Raw genomic sequence first — 21582 nt, forward strand, 5'->3', positions numbered from 1 at the left:
AAGAGTGCGAGGACCATCACGACGACCACCGTCTCTACGACCACCGCGACCACCTCTTTAGCTAGTACCCACACCATGCACATCCTCTTCCAAAGGAGTCTCTTCGCTGCTAGATGACGGCTGACTATGGCTAGTACTCGCACCTCCAATGGACTTTCTGCCCTTCTTTAAGCCTCTTTCTTCCGTGACCAACCCCTCGTACAATTCTTTCCTGGTTGGATCATACATGTTCCTTATTTACTCTTGTAAAGTCCTTTGTTGAGTAGCTTCAATCACACCCCTAGCTACTCATGACTTACGCGTGCCTCTCTTGCTAAAAGTATCTAGTGTCTCCCCTAGCATCTACTATTCGTTCTCAGTAATGCTACTAAGGGATAACCATTTTATATAAAACCTCCATAATGGGTTGTGCTAGGGCTCAAAGCCCTGGGAAAGTTTTCATGTTGCTACAAAATTAGTCCCAACTAGCTTTTTGTTGCTCAAAGTTATCTAAAGTACGTAAGAAATTCAATTTTTTTACATTTTCAGAGCTAATTACGGTTGGAATTTTGCTCATAACCAACCGTAAATCGAAGTTACGGTTCGTAAAAGATGAACTACCAACCTTAATTGGTTAAATTTGAAGAAAACCCAATCGTAAAACCAGTTACGGTTGGTAACTAAATGCTCGATATGAACCGTAACTCAGTTACGGTTGGTAACCAAATGCTCGATACTAACCGTGGTAACCAAATGCTCGATACCAACCGTAACTGAGTTACGGTTCGTAAACTAAAATGGTTACCAACCGTAACTGAAGAAAATTCTCAGATATAAGAACATACGGTTGGTAATTGAACTATTACCAACCGTAACAACATCAAAATCTCCAGTTACGGTTCGTAATTGAGTTAAAATCAACCGTAACTCACATAAATCCAGAAATTTCAATTTCAATTTTCGTCTAAAACCCTAATTTTTGATAGAAATTAAACTTAAGTCGAACAAATTAAACCAAATCGTAATTGGGTTTTCAAAACATACCTCATATAAGTCATTACACTACACTTGATTAATTTTCGAATCATCGATTAATCGAAGACGATGAAATTTTGAGTTTTAATGGAGATTACGGTTAATGGGAGGAGGAGAAGAGAAGAAGAAAGAAAACAAATTTTCAATTTATCTTTGATTTAGATTAAAAAACGGGGAGGATAATCTAATCAATTTACACTCCCTATAAAACATCCCCTAACCAACTAGAGAGACATTACTATCACACTGTCGCCCCTCTAATAAACCATGCCGCCCCTATAACAGGCTTGTTATTATTTTTCCACAGATGAAAAACCCCCATTTTCTATCCCACTATTTCTTCAAACCCTAACAAGAAAATCCCTTATTGCGCTTCTCTCTGTAAACACTAAAAAGGGTTTCATGGATCATTTCAACAGGCTATCATTAAAGATCACAGTAGGCATTTCAACTGAATTGGTGCTTGATTGCCTATCAGTATGAACCATCTAAATCATCCTTCTACTGTTTATGATTCTGGTAAGTCGGGTTTTCTTGCTTCAACTAATAAGAATCCTATGGATTATGTTAATCAAGAATTTAAATACTTTGAATATAACAAGTATCCCTAGTAGAATGCATTAAAGTTTGAATTAGAGAAGATTATAGAAGGAAATGGAGAAGTAGGTGGACTATAATTTAAAGTTTGAATTAGGGAAAAACATCTTCCTTCGCGTATAAATTTCATGTCAAACTTAATTGCAATGCCCATGAGATTTCTAGGTCTTCCTCCATAGCATTCTCTGGCTTTACTGTTGTCACCCTCAGCCCTGCTAGATTTTCTTTTAACTGTTGGTCACATTACAATGCTCGTACTTATGTATCCCGCCAGCACGAGGTTCACTTGATTGGGTCACATTACAGCATGGATCAACTGTTGATGCCATTTATGTTCTGCAGGAATTAGCACTACAGGTTATTGGGGTTTTCAGTCTAGGCCCTTTTTGTGGGCAGCTAATTTCCTTTTTGTTCATTATTTTTCATATACATTTTCGTTAAGGTCTAGCCTTGCGTTGCTAGATTGTTTCGAGCTGGTTTTTGTTATTATTTTGGTTCAAATAACTAATTTAACTGCTCTGTTTGATTGTTATTGGTAGATGGTGGCAACACTTGCTTCATTATGTGAACCAAGACATGGCAATTACCACAAATGATGGTGCCTCACATAGTTCTGAGTTTTATGATTTGGCTTGTTCAACTGCTCAGAGAAGGCCCTATGCCATTGACAATTCCAACTTAATAAATGATGCAACGTCAGAGGACTCCAGTATTGGGACCGAGCTTCTTGATACGTTGGTGGAGGGGCGAGTTATGTATTGCTCCCAGAAGATGCGTGGAAGCAATTGTTTTTGTGGTAAGTAGAGTGAAATTTTGAAAAATACATGCTAATTTCTTGCCTTTCCCTTCTCTCTGCTGTCTATCAAACTGATTCCACTTTTTTTTCATGTTTGTTGGTTTGGTATTTTTGAGATTTCTATGGTACAACGTGTGGCATTTCTCTTGGTTTTACATTTTACCCTGTTGGGTTCCATAGTAGGATCTGCAATAGTGTATGAGGTTTTCTGAGAAAATATATCTTGGTATTAGCATTGTATTACCTTTCCAATATACGTTATGAAAGTTGTAAATATGGTATTAACTTTCGATGGTTTGAGAGGACGAATGTTTGGTTTTGGTTTTGTTGCTATTTGGAATGCAATTATCAAAATTGTTTTTGCCATCTTATTGTAATACTGATACTTTTGGAGTTATGAACTTCTTATGGAAGTTTTTCAATTAGATTGTTCTGGTAACCTTTGAAAACATTTTGTTAAATTGAGGTTTTAGACTTTGATATTAACTGCTAAAGTTAAAGATCAAACTGCCAGATAGTATATTTGCCCCCGAATAGATTCATTGACAGATATGATTCTCTTGCATCAGGTTTGGTGGAGGGCCAGTAATGCCACGTAAAGTGATAAATTCAGGTTTGTCCAGTTGGCTGTAGAGGTCTTTCTTCTGTGGCTCCAACTTATTTATATGCCAAAAAGAGACCAATTTATCGTTAGAATAAGCAAAAAGGTATTGTTAAAACATCCAACTGGCTGCACTTTGTATCTAATAAAGTAGCTATGTTATCCTATTTATATTTGACTCTAATGTCTCTACTGTGATCCATTGAAGTTATTAACCCTGAATAAATATTTTCTTCCCTTTTTAAGGCACCTCCAAAGGAGACCGAAAATCTCGAGGAAGAATGAAACCTGATTCAGGATTCCGTTTTGAAGAATATGGTCTACGCGCATCATCAATTCTTGGGTTCAAGTGGTCTTGTTGAGCGAGTAAGTACATTGTGTTGCTTTTCTATGCATTTATCAGCGACATTTTAGTGTCTGCAGTTGATGGAAGTAAGTTATTTTGTTGGTCATCATGGCATGCGAAGTTTTTAAGCATTTGGCTTTAACGTCAGTCATTTAAAATGTTAATAAAAAGACCTGTTCATGAATCATGTGAAGGTGACTAAAGAAGATCACTAGTTATGCATCTCAGACCTATACACTATATACTGCTATAATTACTTTCGTAGTCATTTTAGTCGTTGTTGTTATACTTAGGGTGCTCAAGATGTAACTGGATACGAGGCACCCTAGTAGAAGTCCCTAGACGATATATTTTGTTGTTGTTTTTGTTACCTTAATAATTAACTGTTATTAACTTGTGGGTTATACTTTCAGCCCGGAGTAGTGCAAATCTCTGATGCAGAAAAGATATCTTCCTTCCTCGATTCTTGTACGGTGGGAATGGTGATGGTTAAAAGTGAGCATGTTAGACAAACTGTGCATGTTGTGTTCAACTTATCACCATATCACCTTTAGAATGATTACCTATTGGCCTATATTTGAGCCTTCTTTTTAGTTGGAACAAGGGATTCCTGCTATCAATTAATGCAAAGTGCACAGGCAAACTTAAGATTAACTTTATAGAAATTCCATATCTCCTATAAAACCAACTTGCTTCTTTTACTTTTTGCTATATAATTTCAAGAATTTAAACCAGAGCGCTTGCTCCTATGAAACCAACTTATTTTTAACTTTTTGCTTTATAGTTTGCAGAACTTAAAGGTATACTGGCCACCAGCATGGATGAAAACCTTATGCCAGAGCACTTGCTCCATTTGTGCTTGAAGAGTGAAGCAAAATTTGGATGCTCTCATCCTACTGTTACCTACTGTTTGGAAGGTTATACACATAACAAATTGGATTGGTTTTCTGTATTCTCTCTCTCTCTCTCTATATATATATATATCTTGGTTGAACTCTCTACTGAACTGGTGCACGTCTTTTATTGCTTTCCAGGATTCTAATGCTGCTTCTATGGCAAGCATGGTTGAGCCACTAAGAAGTCTTCAGCAAAGGGTTTTGTTTCTTTTGAATGAGTGGCCGGATCATCCAGGGCTTCAAAAGATTTTTACATGTTACTAAGTTAGTAAGATGTTGTTGGCTATACCACTGGGCACTCCTCTGACTAAGGTATATTTTATCTGCCTCATATGCCAGCTGCTCCAGGGATATTTCCGCTGTATGGTTAATCGAAATTTCATTTCATTATTTACATTTTCACAGATAATTCAATGATAATAAACAAACCATAATTTATGTGTAGTACTGTTGTTTCTTTTATAGTCCCTTGCAGCATTACAATTTTTGCTTAGTAATGGCCAGATGTTTGAGGAGAGCGCTCCAAAATTTTGCTTTCTAGTAAGCAACTGTCTCCATAAAGAAAAGAAGATATTTTTGTCAGGTTATTTCGTGTTCTTTCTTTGAAAAAAGAAGAAGTAAGATTTAATTGCATTATACAGTTCAACTCCAGCCAATTCGCATAGTGGCATTCTCATGGCAGAAGATGGAGCTTGAATCCAGGCCAGCTTTGCTCGATGCAGTTCAGGAACAGTATGAGATGAATACTGGAAAGGTAGATTCTAGCATTTTCATTCCCTAAGAACGACAATAAAAGACTTAATATCCTATTTTCATTTTTACAGTTACGGATTCCATTATATGGTGTTATTCATCGTGTCCAAACATCCGATGCTTCTGTAAATGGTCTATCTACAATTCATAGGTACGTGTGCTACCATTTGTTATTGTTTATTATTTCAAAAAATAATTCCATAGCCAGTTGGAAGTATGAAAGTTTGATATATGCTTGAATTATATTATATGAAATCTGCAACTTAGAAGAACTTATTCAGACTTCCAGCGGTGGGGAATTTAAGATGCCTCTTCAGCTTCTTCTTGCTTTCCTTGGCCAGATTGATTGTGTATTCACGAAAAGTTAGATCCAAGGTATGGTGTGCAAAAGCTGACATAGCTCCTTCTGCTTTGTTTTTATGTTTTGACCTTGGTTTATTCTGAGATTGGTTAGAATTTAATCATTTCATATATAGTTTGAAATGCGTATTAGTTCCATCGCGTAACCTATTTTTTACTGGTACCATTAGATTCTGACTCACTTTTATTCGTGATGCAGTCCTTTGTTGTTGGAAAATCCGAAGATTTTGTACAACGTTTTCGGCTATTATAATTCAATTCTTGCCATTGTAAGTTTTCCCTCTACAGTGATTTATGGTAATGGGAGATGCTGTGTCTTTTTTCTCAAAGATCAAATATCTTAGAATTATTAATCCTATTTCAGGGTTGATGAACACATAGAAACTCATAGAAAAAACATTGTGGGTGAGTTGAAAGAACATCTGAAGCTATGTAGATGGGAGCATGTAACAATAGAGACCTCAAAAAGAATTCGCCTGAAAACCAAGAGGATAATTCAGAAATTCAATGTAAGTGGAATCTGCCACTTTCTTCCTAGCTTGATATATTTCCCTTGCATTTTTTATTTGTTTATAAATTAACAGTATAACTGATGGCAGTTTACCTACTGTGGGAAATTTAAGGATATGGTGGCTAATATACTCTTTTGTGCAGAATTTGCTGCAACCAACAGTAATGGTTATCATTAACCAGGAAGTAGCAAGGAAAGGGTTCAAGATTCCATCTATGTTAGAACCAAAGAACTCAAACACAAACTCTGATACCGGTGTGGGAATGGTGGCGCCAGTTTCCATGGACATGGAACTGTTCAATTTCGAAGAAAGGTCAAAATTTATCTAGTTGAATTTTTCTTCTCATACTTTTTGTTCTTTAGGTGTTCTCCAAGTTCTTGGCTAAAAGTGAAAATTGTTTTAATCAAGTCCTAAACCTAACGACAAATTTGATTTCGAACCTAATTTTCTAATTTATCCCACAATTAAGGTTCTTATGGTTGAATTGAATTGTTGTTTTTCTCCTTTGATATAGGCCAGTGTGGTACAACAAATGGAGAGAAGTTTGTTCTGCTTTTGAAAGCTTGTATCCTGGAAAGAAACTTGGGGTTTAAGGATGCTGCGAATTAACTTTGGAAATAGGTTGGCACTTTCTGATTTTCTAAAGTTGTTAGAGCAGGCTATCACGACACAAGTCTGTTCTATCTGAGGTATGTCTATATAAAGTACCTTTTCTCAAAGCCATCTCAAGTCGTATCATATTGCTATCTTCTATTGTGTAGATGCTGGGCATCTTCACAGGACGCTGAGCTCAATGCTACGAGTAGCTGGTCTCTTCAGCCATCATATGATGTTACACACTCTCAAATTTAGCTTCTAATTCAAATCGGGAAACAGCAAACAAATACTACTACAGAAGCTTGTCAATAGTGCAGCATGAACATCAAATTTGTTTAAATTTCCACAAAGATTTCAGCCTAGAGCAAGTAAGTTCCACCACACAAAATGGCATATTTTTGTGTTTTGTATTATAGCAGTTCTCATGCTGTGTTCTCTGTCTTTTTTTTTATCTCTATCTGTAGGTTGGAAGATCGGCCTCTTTCCTACATCACCTCATCATGATTCAACAGGAACAGCGGTTTGTTGCTTATGATTTTGCGGAGCATTTGAAACAGTTGAGAAAATGTACAGCTTCCTTGAATAATTTACACAAGGATCATCACAATGTTGTTTCTGATGGAGTTAGTGAGTGCTTCCTTACTCTTTACCAGAATGCCACTTACAAGTGCATGTGGCAACAAAAGGTGAGTCTTTATCTTTTGAAACTAATGACTGTATCTTGTTTTTGGTTTCCTTTCCCTTGTTTTAGTAGGGCTGTTTCTGATATTGTTATATTTCTTTGAACTTTTCAGCACCTATTTGATAGTCTGTACACCATGTCACGTGAATCGTCTCTGTTGTTGAGAAAAGTTGAGGGTTCCCATTTGGTTGATCAATTGTCAAGGTTGAATCCCACAAGATTCTTGTTGTCGTTGAGAGATGTTTATGTCAAATTTTAAGATATTAAAGGTATTATTTCACCGATTCTTCCTTGCTAGTATGTATAATTATGAAGAATCTAACATACATTTTTTTGATTAATTTTATAGGAATCATTGGATCAGTATCTTCTCAGTGGTAATCTTGACAACACCAGAATCTTGCGCTACCCCCTTTATAGTCTCAAAACAGATGGAGCAGTTCTGCAAAATTTTAAGGAATTAAATGATATTCAGAAGGATAAGGTTCTAAAGGAGCAAGATGGTGGTAGAAGATCTTTTGCAGGGACGTTGCCTGGCTGTTCTGAAGATGTTTCTTTACAAGGTATGCATGGGTTGGCTTAGGAGCTGTTCTGTCAGTCTATCTTTTAACATCTTCTTTGTTGATTATCTTGTCAACCAATATTTTAAAAGAAAATCGAAGATAAAAGTACGTCTCTCTTTGCAGGGCAAATTGATAATGGAGGAATATCATTCCAGTGTGGATCCTGAGAATCAGTTGATGTTTACCTCTGGTAACGGTGGTTCTTTGGTGACCATTACCAACCTTGAACCCGCATTTGCTGAGTCTGTCAAGAAATCTTTGGAGCAGATTAATGAAGCAGTTCAGAAGCTAGGTTCAGTCAGCAGTTCTATTCTTTCTGAAGACTCTCCCCATGGAAACATCACTTTGAGGAGAGTTTTATTCGAGGCATCCTTAGTGAATCTTTGATTGGATCTTATATGCAAAAAGCTTGGTGAAACAATTAGATGCGGCGAATGTATTTCAATCAACCACTTTACTATTATCACAATTCTTTCTTATTTACCAAATGCCTAAATTGATGTGTTTTTTACACAGGTTGAACTCATAGACAATGCTGGGGAGAAAAAGCCAAGTGTCTGCTCTCTAGTGCAGGTATATTTAAGGAAGCTTCACGTGTTGATTAATCTGCTCCTGACATTTGGTGATGGCATCTTACTTGAGTTCTTAGCCATGCACCGAACAGTAAATACTATTACCTTTTCTTTTAGTCTCATAAAATCTTATCATTCAACCTAATTCTGCAGGTTTCTGAATCGCAAAAATTCTTACAATGGAAGGTGGCAGAAATGACGCACTCCTTGTATTCTATAAAGGGTTTGGTATTCCGCTGATAAATGCACAGAAGAGCAACACAATGTACTTAGACACCATGGTATGCGAAGTATTTAAGCATTTGGCTCTACCGTCAGTTATTTAAAATGTTAATGAAAAGGACCTGTTCATGAGTCATGTGAGAGTGACGAAAGAAGATCACTAGTTATGTATCTCAGACCGATACACTCTAAGATGTAACTGGACACGAGGCACCCTAGTAGAAGTCCCTAGACGATATATTTTGCTGTTGTTTTTGTTACCTCAATAATTAACTGTTATTAACTTGTGGGTTATACTTTCAGCCCGGAGTAGTGCAAATCTCTGATGCAGAAAAGCTATCTTCCTTCCTCGATCCTTGTAAGCTGGGAATGGTGATGGTTAAAGGTGAGCATGTTAGATAAACTGTGCATGTTGTGTTCAACTTATCACCATGTCACCTTTAGAATGATTACCTATTGGCCTCTATTTGAGCCTTCTTTTTAGTTGGAACAAGGGATTCCTGCTATCAATGAATGCAAATTGCACAGGCAAACTTAAGATTAGCTTTATAGAAATTCCATATCTCATATGAAACCAACTTGCTTTTTTTACTTTTTGCTTTATCATTTCAAGATTTTAAATAGAGCACTTGCTCCTACCAACTTGTTTTGAACATTTTTGCTTTTTATAGTTTGCAGAACTTAAAGGATGAAAACCTTATGCCAGAGTGCTTGGAGAGTGAAGCAAAATTTGGATGCTCTCATCCTACTGTTACCTACAATTTTTACAAGGTTGCACACATAACAAATTGGATTGGTTTTCTGTATTCTCTCTCTCTCTATATATATATATATATATTTGGTGAGATGTACATATATTTATATCTTGGTTGAACTCTCTACTGAACTGGTGCATGTGTTTTATTGCTTTCCAGGATTCTAATGCTGCTTCTGTGGCAAGCATGGTTGAGCCACTAAGAAGTCTTCAGCAAAGGGTTTTGTTTCTTTTGAATGAGTGGCCGGATCATCCAGGGCTTCAAAAGATTTTTAGATGCTACTATGTCAGTGAGATGTTGTTGGCTGTACCACTGGGCATTCCTCTGGCTAAGGTATATTTTACCTGCCTCATATGCCAGCTGCTCCGGGGCTATTTCCGCTGTATGGTTAACGAAATTTCATTTCATTATTCACATTTTCACAGATAATTCAATGATAATGGACATCGAACTGTTCAATTTTGAAGAAAGGTCAAAATTTATCTAGTTGAAGTTTTCTTCTCTTAATTTTTTGCTCTTTAGGTGTCCTCCGAGTTCTTGGCTAAAAATGAAAATTGTTTTAATCAAGTCCTATACCTAACAACAATTTGATTTCAATTTAAAAACCTGTTTTTCTAATTTATCCCACAGTTCAAAAAAAGGGTAATTTGGTTAAGGACCTATGTAAGGTTCTTATGGTTGAATTGAATTGTTGTTGTTCTCCTTTGATATAGGCCAGTGTGGTACAGCGAATGGAGAGAAGTTTGTTCTGCTTTTGAAAGCTTGTATCCTGGAAACTGGAAAGACACTTGGGGTTTAAGGATGGTGCGATTGAACTTTTTAGTTTTCTTTCCTACAGTTTTATCTCATTTTTCTTGACTTCAATCTAAAATTTACTTGTTCACACGATACAGAGATTGTAGATTTCATCAGTCAACGTAAAAAGTTCGGACACTTCATGCTTTGTATACCGAGAAACAGCGAAGCATTTATGGTTATTACTAAAAAATATTTGCAGAACTGCAACAGATTATAGAGATCCCTGGAAGGATGAAGCCAAGAATTTTGGAAAGAGGAGGGCACTTTCTCATTTTCTAAAGTTGTTAGAGCGGGCTATCACGACACAAGTCTGTTCTATCTGAGGTATGTCTACTTAAAGTTTTGTCCATATCTTGATCTCTACCTTAGTACCTTTTCTCAAAGCCATCTCAAGTTGTATCATATTGCAATCTTCTAATGTGTAAATACTGGGCATCTTCACAGGATGCTGAGCTCAATGTTAACCATCCAAATAGCTGGTCTTGCTTTAGCCATCATATGATGTTGCACACTCTGTCAAATTGAGCTTCTAATTCAAATTGGGAAACAGCAATCAAATACTACTACAAAGTACGTCAAATTTGTTTAACTTTCCACCAAGATTTCAGCCTAGAGCAAGTAAGTTCCACCACACAAAATGGCATGCTTTTGTGTTGGATTATACCAGTTCTCATGCTGTGTTCTCTGTCGTTTTTTAATCTCTATTCGTAGGTTGGAAGATCGGCCTCTTTCCTACATCACCTCATCATGATTCAACAGGAACACCGGTTTGTTGCTTATGATTTTGCGGAGCATTTGAAACAGTTGAGAAAATGTACAGCTTCCTTGAATAATTTACACAAGGATCATCACAATGTTGTTTCTGATGGAGTTAGTGAGTGCTTCCTTACTCTTTACCAGAATGCCACTTACAAGTGCATGTGGCAACAAAAGGTGAGTCTTCATCTTTTGAGACTAATGAGTGTATCTTGTTTTTGGTTATCTTGCCCTTGTTTTAGTAGGGCTGTTTCTGATATTTATATTTCTTTGAACTTTTCAGCACCTATTTGATAGTCTGTACACCATGTCACGTGAATCATCTTTGTTGTTGAGAAAAGTTGAGGATTCCCATTTGAATGGTTGCTCAATTGTCATTGAGATGTTTACGTCAAATTTTAAGAAATCAAAGGTATAATTTCACCTATTCTTCCTTGTTAGTATGTGTAATTATGAAGAATCTAACATACATTTTTTAAATTAATTTTACATTCATTTTTGTAGGAATCATTGGACCAGTATCTTCTCAGTGGTAATCAAATAGTGGCAACACCAGAATCTTGCGCCACTCCCTTTATAGTCCCAAAACAGATGGAGCAGTTGGTTCTGCAAAATCTTAAGGAATTATATGATATTCAGAAGGATATAAAGGTTCTAAAGGAGCAAGATGGTGGCAGAAAATCTGCTACACGGATGCTGCTTGGCCGTTTTTGAAGATGTTCTTTACAAGGTATGCATGGGTTATTTCTTTTGTATTTGGCTTATGAGCTGTTCTGTCAGGCTATCTTCTTTGTTTCTTATCTTGTCAACCAACATCTTAAAAGAAATTCGAAGATAAAAATACTTCTCTTTTTGCAGGGCAAACTGATAATGGAGGAATATTATTCCAGTGTGGATCCAGAGAATCAGTTGATGTGTACCTCTGGTAATGGTGGTTCTTTGGAGACCAACCCTGAATCCGCATTTGCTGAATCTGTCAAGAAAATTTTGGAGCAGATTAATGAAACAGTTCAGAAGCTCGGTTCAGTTAGCGGTTCTATTCTTTCTGAGGACTTGCCCCATGGAAACATCACTTTGTGGAGTGTTTTATTTGAGTCATCCTTGGTGAATCTTCTTGGATCTTATATGCAAAAAGCTTGGTGAAACAATCAGACTTGGCATATGTATTTTAATCAATCACTTTACCCTTATCACAATTCTTCGTATCTATCAAATTGATGTGTTTTTTATACAGGTTGAACTTATAGACAATGCTGGGGAGAAAAAGCCAAGTGTGTGCTCTCAAGTGCAACCACATTTAAGGCAGCTTCATGTGATGATTAATCTACTCCTGACGTTTGGTGATGGCATCTTACTTGAGTTCTTAGCCATGCACCGAACAGTAAGTACTATTGCATTTTCTTTTAGTCCATAAAATTTTCCCAACTCAATTCTGCGAGTTTCTGAATCGCAAAAGTTCTGTCAGTGGCAGGTGGCAGAAATGACGCACATGGTAGCGAACGTATTTTAAAGGGTTTGGTATTCCACCTGTAGGAAAAGATGAAAGTGGAGATAAATCTGAAGAAGCAACTGGAACTGGTATGGGTGAAGGTGCTGGTGTGAATGATGTGAGTGATCAAATAACCAATGAAGATCAAATTCTTTGGGTTCAAGACAAGTAATACTATAGTTAAGTGTATTTACATTTCATCATTTCAGCTTCTTCCTATTTTATTGGGCAGCAACTTCAGCCAACCTTAGTCTGCTCAAATTTATTATATTTTGTGGTGGCTCTCTTTTCATTTCTTGGTTTGTTTTCTACAGGATTGGGGACAAAAAGCCTTGAATAATCTCCAGAGTAAGAATGATAAAGGGATAGAGATGGAAAACGATTTTAACGCAGAGACTTTTGAGCTTACTCAGGACTCTGAAGACGATGACAATGATGAAGGAGAACCTAATAAGGCCATGAGAGAAACTGGAGAAAATGGTGAAGTAGCTGATGAACTCTTGGGGGTAAAGATGATGAACGTAATCAAGATAACAAACCGGAAAAGTAGGAAACAGGATCATCTGTGAAAGATTCAGCTTTGAACTCCAGGGAATCAAGAGCCAAGAAAGATGCTGCTGCTGCAGAAGACACCGGGGGACTACGAATTGTGAGGAGTTTGATAAGCAGAAAATTGACGTCGAAGCTGAAAATGATGATCCCGATGAAGGTGACAATATGGGGGATGCTGTGATGAATAAAGAAGAAGCTTGTGCGGATCCCACGGGAATGAAGCTCGATGATGAGAAGGTGAATCAAGGGCTAGGAGAAGATATGAACCTGGATGAAGTTTCTGATGCCATGGAAGATGATACAGATCCTGAAGAAGAAAATGATGAGAATGTGAGTGATGAAGATGGAAAAGGGAATCCAGTGAATGAAGAAGATGGCATGGTATGGATCATGATGGTGCAGAAACTGATTTAACTGAGCCAAGTAAACCTTCTAGCGAACAAACAATGCCTGATATTAAAAGGGATCACGTGCCCAACTATGATTCTGCAACGAGAATTAATTGTAATGCACAGGCATTGGATTCAAGCAATGTTGCACCAGAGGAGCAGTGGGTTAACAGCAGTGATATGCAGAATGGTCTTGCTCCTTCAAGTAGTATGCCTTCTAGTAATGCTCCACAGATGGAGATTACAAAGAACAAAACCAAACCCTTACCATAGTGTTGGGTATGCAATCAAAGAATGGAAAGAAAGAGTGAAGGTATCTGTTGATTCAGAGGAGATTGGTTTGCTAATATCAGAATTGAGTCAAGAACCGTGGAAAGGAAAACTTATCACTTTCAGTACCAACCCCCAATTTCAGAATATTGTAGGTGGCAATTTGATATCAAAGACCGCATCCATTAAACGGATTGATTGGAAGATTCAACTGATTTTCAGAAGGTGAAGACCCTTATCTTGTGGTATAAAGGAGAATGCAACTAAACTGTGGAGGGAATATGAGCTAAGCACGACAAGACTTTCACAGGAGTTGGCTGAGCAATTAGGTTCAGTCATGGAACCCCCGTAGCCAGCAAGCTCCAAGGAGATTACAGGACTGGAAAACGGATTAGCATGAACCCTCATATAAATTCCCGTTTTCTTTTGTCACTTGGTTTCCATTGGCTCAGTCCTCTTGGGTTATCTGAGTCATTTTTTACTTGTGGATGCAGGGAATTCCGTACATAGCAAGTCATTACCGAAAAGATAAGATCTGGTTTAGGCGCACGCGTTCCGACAAGCGTGATTACCAAGTGATAATTGCAGTTGACGATCCAGGAGTATGGCTGAGAGCAATCATGGTCACATTGCAACTGAAACTTTGGTTACAGTATGCCGTGCAATGTCTCAACTCGATGTGGGGCAGTTGGCTGTTGCAAGCTTTGGCAAAATGGCTAACATGGCATCAGTTCCCAGTACTCTTGTGGATCTGATTAGACAGGTAAATCCCTGCACTCTTATTTTACCAAGTGCTCTTTTTTACTTTTCCTGTTTTGTTGAGAAATATCTCTATTTTGTTAAACCATCTTTTCTTTTTCCTTTTGTTTCAGTGGTTCGAATTTATGCAAAATATGAGGGACTAGATGAACCTTACGACTTCGTTATCCTCGATTCCTGAAGTTCTTCTATCTTACGACTAAATGTGAAAGGTATGGCACTGAAGTTTTTGGTTGTAAAATTAGTTTTTGACATTTTTTTTATATCCCCCTTTCCAGTTAATTAATAGAAGAATTCCTATGCGGCTATGCCAGTGAATCAGTTCTATTCAGAAGTTTTAGCCCTGGCTTCTGTGTTTCCCCCTAATGTGGTACTTTTGTTAATGTACCGAAAAACACACATGAAACAGTTAAGATTTGTCAAACCTGGTGGGAATGCGGGAAATGACTTTTTATCATCTTTCCAATATTCTGAGTTTGGCTGAGACTAAGCGCAGCATCAACCTATTATTAGAGAAAATCAGTATCCAGCCTATCCGTTATTCCGTTTCAGCTTAAGATGTTTTGACGAGGCAAAATCCTTTCTAGTCCATTATTTTAATCAACAGATTTGCTCGACTGACCTAGTTAAGTTGTATACAGTGACTAGGAGCGATGAAGTTAATTCGTCTAAGGACTTGTGAGGTAACAAAACTCAAGTTCTAGAAGATAAAGCGGTGCTGGTTTGAAGAGAAGCAATGCCAAAATGAGAGAAAGGGCAAGAAGAGATCGCTGCCCTCCACCAAGCTCGGACAGGGACTGTTTCCAAATGCAACACAGACCTCAAGACCATCCAAGAAATTAGAGTAGAAAAGATGGATCCAAGATCCCTGTGAAAAGCTCACAATGTGAACCTCAGAACCGGTCACATCCACATTTGAGTATTTGTAGCAGAAGAGAAGAACCTGTGAGCTAAACACTGCATACTTACTTTGTAACTTTAACCCATGTAACTTTGGGTGTCTCCTTCTCATCCAGCTCTTCAATATCCATCTTGATTTTTTTGACTTATCATTCTAGAAATAGTAGAGTTTAAAATATAAAACGATAGATTAGTTCATTCTCTTCTCGAGACTGCACATTAGTGGGCAGCATGCAGATTTAACCTTCAGTTTTGCAGAATAATGCTCATGATGAAGAGAATCAACAAGAATGAATACCAGAAAAACTTTGGTTTCACTTCTGGGAAAGCGCTCTTTTTCATATTTTGTTATAAATGGACCGACTAATCCTATACAGCAATTTTCAGTTTATTGATTTTTTCTTTTTTATTATTATTATTTTTTTTTTGCTCAAATGCCAATGATTCAATAAACTCCGGTCCTGAAAATAAATAAATAAATAATAATAATAAAAAAAATCAATAAACTAAAAATTGCTAATAAAATGCTCACCGCTTTTCCGGCGTATCCCTGCAAATGTTGTACAATATCATCACAGATAATTACACTGTATTTATTTTTTAAACATTGTGTAGTCATTATCACATAATCACGTCAATATGCAGGCAGGAGATCATTTTAAATAATAGGTACAAAATTGCTTCTAAAAACCAACTAAAAAAAACAACCAGATTTATTGTCCCGCATCGTATCATCTGGATAGTGTAGAGTTTTCGAGGATTACGAAAGTGTTATAAACACAAGTGCTGGACTGTGTAATTAAATATCCTATCCTAATGTGATGATGATCATTCATGACTTTTTATTTTGCAGTCTGTTATGATGTTTTGTTTTTTCTTTTTTCTTGAAATAAATGTAGGTGAAGACTGAAGGTGATAAATGTAGTATTGGTAAGCACAAGAGTGATAAATGTAGCCGGAGAATGAAAATTAAATGACCTGAAAACAGAGTATGCGGTGACCAAGGTAGTTAATTTCGGATTCCGGTTTATTTCCGTCCCGAGCGAGACACTGGTACAACATTGTCTCGGGGAGATTCCGTTTTCAAATTTCGGTGTAATTTCGGTTCCAACTTTTATAATAAGAAGTGTTTGTTGCCAGATTCAATTAATTCCAATTCTAGTTTGAGTCAGACTAGAAGATTGAGGGAGTATTGACCCACTTAAAAGAAACATGGTATTAGTAAATCTGGTTGTTCACCTTCCTCATCATCAACACCAAATGATAATTTAGGTCAAGAAATTCAAACATAACAACAAGCAATAATACTAGTGAGTGAATTAATCTGTTTAATTTTGTACTTGAGATTAATCCACTCAATTTAAAAAATATTTATATATATATATATTCCGTCAGAAATTCCGACCGAAAAACGCGTTTCCGGCCGAAATTTTCGCAAAGATTTCGTCCGGCCGAAATTAACAAAATCTCGTCTTTTTGGACCGAAATTCGGAATTTCACCGAAATTTCGGCCGAGATGGCCGAAATCGACTACATATATGCACAATGAGTATCGGTAAGCTAAGCCAGGCCCAAGGACTAACATGTGCATGTTGGTTTTCAGCAGAGACAGAATGACGGATTGATAGATGAAGTGAATGACTACATGGAAGTAGCGTACTCTTACTTCCTTGATTAATTAAAAGAAGAAAAGAAAAGGCATCCATGAACTTTTTATTATATACTCTGTTGAGACGTCACAGTAGTCAGTACTCTATAAACAGGACTCTACATAGATACGGCATTCATGTAGATTGATAGAGCATTCATTGAGGGAGACAGAAAAGATGGATAACCAATGAATAAGTGACGCAGAACCAAGGCCTTTAAAGTTTCTAACCTTTGTCCTACAGTCTTAATAATGGAATACCCTGGCTATTGATTACTGAAATGGTAAAGGTTTGATTATTTGAAATTGTTTGGTGTTTTTGATTGTAAAGTCACCATGATTTTGATGCAAACGTTTTTTAAGCTCCGTGACTCTGTCAATGCGAGCTAGAAACAAATACCGGTATAGTGATATAAATCCGCAGTGGGTAGGTGATTCTTATATATATTTGATTTTGAGATGGTTTTAAATACAACATAATTTTTAAGCCCGCGCTAATTCTGCTCGGTAAAGAATTTGACGCAGGCGAATTTCAAACTCAGGTAACTGGTATCATCTCCAAACGACTTTACCACTGCGCTACAGTGACACCGGCATATGCATTAGATTATTGGAATCTGTCTTTTTGATTTGCCAAGTCACGGATTGAAAATCATTTGAATTTTGAAATGTCCGTTTCTATCTAGGTACGGCTATTTATTTTAGCAAAGATAAAATTTATATGTAAAAAACTTTAAAGGAGCTGTAATGAAAGAGATGAAAACCTCAAGTCAACAACACCCATGACAGACCCTTTAAAGAACTTAATCGGATTATTACAGGCCTTTTCGGCTCACAAAAAAATGTCCCCAGTTGGACGACCTTATCTATGTAGATCCCCTTAAGCGCTGCATTGTTTCACTTAGTTAATGACATTCTTCACGTCCAAGGTAACGGCTTCTAAGATGAGTTTGTAGCGATGCGTCCATACAGTTCAAGTGATTGCTTCCGGCAAATATTACATACAACTTGACCAGCTACAGACTGTTTTTTTAAACTTCCAAACCTTCGAAGATACAGTTGGTCGCGCATAACCCAATCCATAATTAATTATATATGAGAAGAAGTACTTCCGAACTTGAGAGGTAGTTGGGCAATGCAGAAGATGGGTGGCTAACTAACCTGATTTGTGACAGAAAAACGCAGCTGTTAATTATTAGTTGGCCTTTTTTTGCGAAGAAACGTTCATTATTGCTATCTTCTTGTGATATACCTGCTGCCATAGAAAAATCCTACTTTGTGCAGCCAGGTTCTGGACCATATACTTAGATTTTGAATTTCGTCATTTCATGGTCCTTATTATACCAGGAATCCGCTCAATAACACCTTTGTCTAAAGCTTCGAATGAAACTTCATATCCGAAACGCAGCAAGGATTTAACTAGAAAATCTGAAGAAGCAATAGAGTCGATTAAGAAAAGTACTTGTTTGAAATGCTCGTTGGAACTGATCCGACTTCACAGTGAAATCTCCTGCCATATCGATCGACCATCTGAACTCAAGGAATGATTCAACACATCCGTCTATCAGGACTACACCGGCTTCACGGTGCTATTAGCGTACTCCATTCGAGAACAGAATGAGAAATTTAGTTATGCGAGTCAAAAGTGATTTTAATATACTTGGGACAAAACAAAGGTTAATCTATTATTCTCCTGCGAAGCAGTGTAATGAAGATGCTCTAGGAATTTCTTTCTACCGCATGATTTATAAGGGGATACCAGTTTCACTTCTCAGTTCAATTACTCATCCATTATATGAGTCGGGCAAATTTGTATTGCTTGGCCTGATGCACGGGTATTCAGCCTAATACAGAATAAATGAGAAACAATTCATGACCATCCTTTTAAACAAACCCAAAAGAGGCAGCTTTCCATGATAGACATAATTAAAACTACAACAGTCGGCCAATAATACCAGAAGCAGCGTAGCAAGTTGCAAGTCAAAAAGTAAAATAAAATACATACTAGATACTAATAAATGCCATACTTATTCAAGGTCTGGAAACCTCTTGTGGGTGCTGTGTACACATATATCTCACTATCGGACACGTGTATACAGAAAGATACGTGGAAAGCATGCAAGCCAAGACATCAAAACACGATGCGTCGCGAAGCACCAAATAAATCCCTAGGAGTTGCTTTATCTCATCCCCAGAAGAGGAGCTAAGATCAACGGTGGAGAGAAAGTCAGCTGACACGGACTGACAGGGGCAGAAGACACTTGTCTGACACGAGCAGACCCCTCAACCACCCGCATTAAACACTCTGAGCAGTGCACGTGTCGACCGACCTATGGAACGAGCGAAGATGCCTCCGCGGGATCGAGGGGGAAACACAGACCTCTGCGTGATGGACACAAGACACTAGAAGATAAGGTTCCAACGGTCTTCAGAAATGGGTCCCACGTTCCTACCTTATAAATACCCAATCTCCACAAAGGGGAAAGGGGATCGAAAAAACATGAGGAGAGAGAGAGAGAATAGCAAAGGTAAGGAATCCCATAGTGGAGAGAAATATGTAAACCCCAAGTCATTCAACTATTCGTGTAACCGTGAATAATATAGTAGAACAACAAACCCCGTGGATGTAGGCCTTAGTGCTGAACCACGTAAACCTTGGTCTTATTTACATTTCAGCACTTTACATTCATTTAGTTCCGCATGCATTTGCTTATATATGTTGCTTTCCTTTTATATTTGTACCCCATGCATAATCGCTACGCACGGGGAAGTTGGAGGAGGCCATGATAAACCCGTGGGTTTTGAGCCAATGAACCCACATCAGGGTATCATCATCGTAATCTCTTTAGACTTTAACAATTGATTGCGGGCATTCGGACCCCGCGTAGTTCGTGTGTCCACAATTTGGCAGGATACCACTGAAATCACTTCACCCATGAACGCTAATTCTGTTGCAATGACGGCTCTCAGAGCAGCAACGATAAAATACGGGGAAGCCGCGGTAGTCCCGAAGGCTGCGGAGGCTAGCAATACCTTCGGCATGAGTCAACTTAACCAACCAAGGGAAAGGGTGGATGAATCCAGAACATTCCAACCCGCGCATCTGCTAACCTTTGGAATGCCGCTAACAAATAACCAGAATCAAACCATACCGGCGGCTCGGGCACCGCAGAGGGGCGCTCACTCCAATTTGGAAACACCAGCAACAGAAGTTGAACCCCTGCCACCTTTAGTACAGACCATGGAGGAGGGCGGCGCCACGGCTGTAGCGGCACGAGCGGGGACTCCCAATCAGGGGTCCAACCAATCACACCAACTAATGGCTGAGCTCGAGGAACTGAGAAGGAACCAACAGGTTTACGCAGAAGCTGTAGCACTTTTGGCCAGAGAAAATCAAGATTTAAAGGAGCGGATTGCTCTAAGCACAAAGACCAACCAACAACTTGATGAAGCAAGCTCCAAAGCACCAGAGCCAAACCAAGACTGCAGAGTCGTCCTAGCGACTAATGAAGACGCGACAAGGAGACATAGCGTATCCGACCCGGATTATGACGATGGAGAATCAAACGGAAATGATCTGAAGAATTTAGAACACCAACGCGCAATGGAGGAACTGCGAGATGAGATGATGGCAGAGATCAGGCAATTGAAAAATAAACAAGGAGGGGGAAGGTTAGAAGAGGTTATGAGAGAAGCTAACTCCACGCCCCTGACGCATCGCTTGGCCAACACCCCTATTCCCCTGAAATGCCCTGTCCCGACGTTCGAATGCTATGATGGGTCCAGAGACCCTGCTGCACATGTTCGGTACTACAACCGCGTCCTAGCGAGATGGGGACAGAACGACGCCGTACTCTGTAGATACTTCCCGTCAAGTTTGAAGGGATCGGCGTTATCATGGTTTGATAATCTGCCACCAAACTCCATACACTCATACGACCAACTGGCAGAGAAATTCTTAAGAACATACATGTACAACAAGACTGTAAACACTGGGATGGATAAGCTTTTTTCACTAGCAATCGACTACAAGGAAACCACGAGGGAATACACAAACAGATGGCATAGGATCTGCCAAGCCATAGGAAGCGTGGACCCAGTGGTAAGCATCAATTGCTATAAGTGGGGCTTGGACCGAATGAGTCCCCTATTTGTTGAAATTCACGGGAGCGTGCCCAAGACAGAAGGCGATCTCCGAATAATTATCGAGAAGCACGCTCGACTTGAAGAAATTCAACGGGAAAACCCGAGGGCATATCCGCAGAGGTCTCACCGCACCAATTCAGCAGAACATACCAATGGGGCCAAAGGGGTTCCTCAGATGAGAGATCTCACGAAGATAGAAAGGAACGGAGGGATGAACGAAGAACAGGCGACCGAAAATTCGAAGACCAAGTTTACACGAAACTCAACGCTAGCTATGCTCGTATCCTGCGGGAGATCAAAGGGAGGGAAAACTTAGAATGGCCATGGTCTAAGGGAAAGCAGCCCCCAAGATCCGAGAAGTCTAAAGATTACTGTGAGTATCACTGTTTCAACGGACACCAGACCGAAAAATGCAAGAACCTTAAAATAATGATCCAAAAATTAATTGATGCGGGAGAGCTCAAACATTACATACGGAAGGAGGTTACCGAGGACAGATCCAAACGAACCAAACCAGTCCAACTTCCGGAAGAAAACCGAACAATCAACACCATCTCGTGTTCCGAAGCCACAGGACCCTCGCTCACAGCACAGATTGGAAAAAGGTTA

At 38.5% G+C, this 21582-nt stretch overlaps 1 long non-coding RNA gene across 11 annotated transcripts; it reads left to right on the forward strand.

Annotated features, from left to right (window-relative positions):
• The first annotated feature begins 1335 nt into the window (after window positions 1-1335).
• Window positions 1336-15570, forward strand: LOC113303868. 11 transcript variants are annotated; one of them, XR_003337827.1, is made up of 36 exons: window positions 1336-1533; window positions 2151-2407; window positions 2977-3114; window positions 3255-3374; window positions 3768-3849; window positions 4139-4271; window positions 4389-4562; window positions 4716-4790; window positions 4892-5004; window positions 5075-5154; window positions 5285-5378; window positions 5563-5632; window positions 5728-5872; window positions 6018-6187; window positions 6390-6840; window positions 6937-7158; window positions 7267-7423; window positions 7504-7717; window positions 7841-8153; window positions 8234-8290; window positions 8443-8570; window positions 8815-8896; window positions 9183-9282; window positions 9426-9599; window positions 9692-9737; window positions 9980-10070; window positions 10160-10388; window positions 10509-10682; window positions 10776-10997; window positions 11104-11232; window positions 11325-11550; window positions 11679-12201; window positions 12286-12488; window positions 12624-14283; window positions 14393-14491; window positions 14921-15570. It is a non-coding gene; the product is annotated as an uncharacterized LOC113303868 (long non-coding RNA). The 11 variants fall into 11 exon arrangements; XR_003337829.1 differs by lacking the exon at window positions 9692-9737 and having other exon boundaries at window positions 12624-13745; window positions 14015-14283; XR_003337824.1 differs by lacking the exon at window positions 9692-9737 and having other exon boundaries at window positions 11679-11983; window positions 12055-12201.
• The last annotated feature ends 6012 nt before the right edge of the window (window positions 15571-21582 follow it).

The sequence above is a fragment of the Papaver somniferum genome, chromosome 8 (genome assembly GCF_003573695.1).
Source record: "Papaver somniferum cultivar HN1 chromosome 8, ASM357369v1, whole genome shotgun sequence".
Lineage (NCBI taxonomy): Eukaryota > Viridiplantae > Streptophyta > Magnoliopsida > Ranunculales > Papaveraceae > Papaver > Papaver somniferum.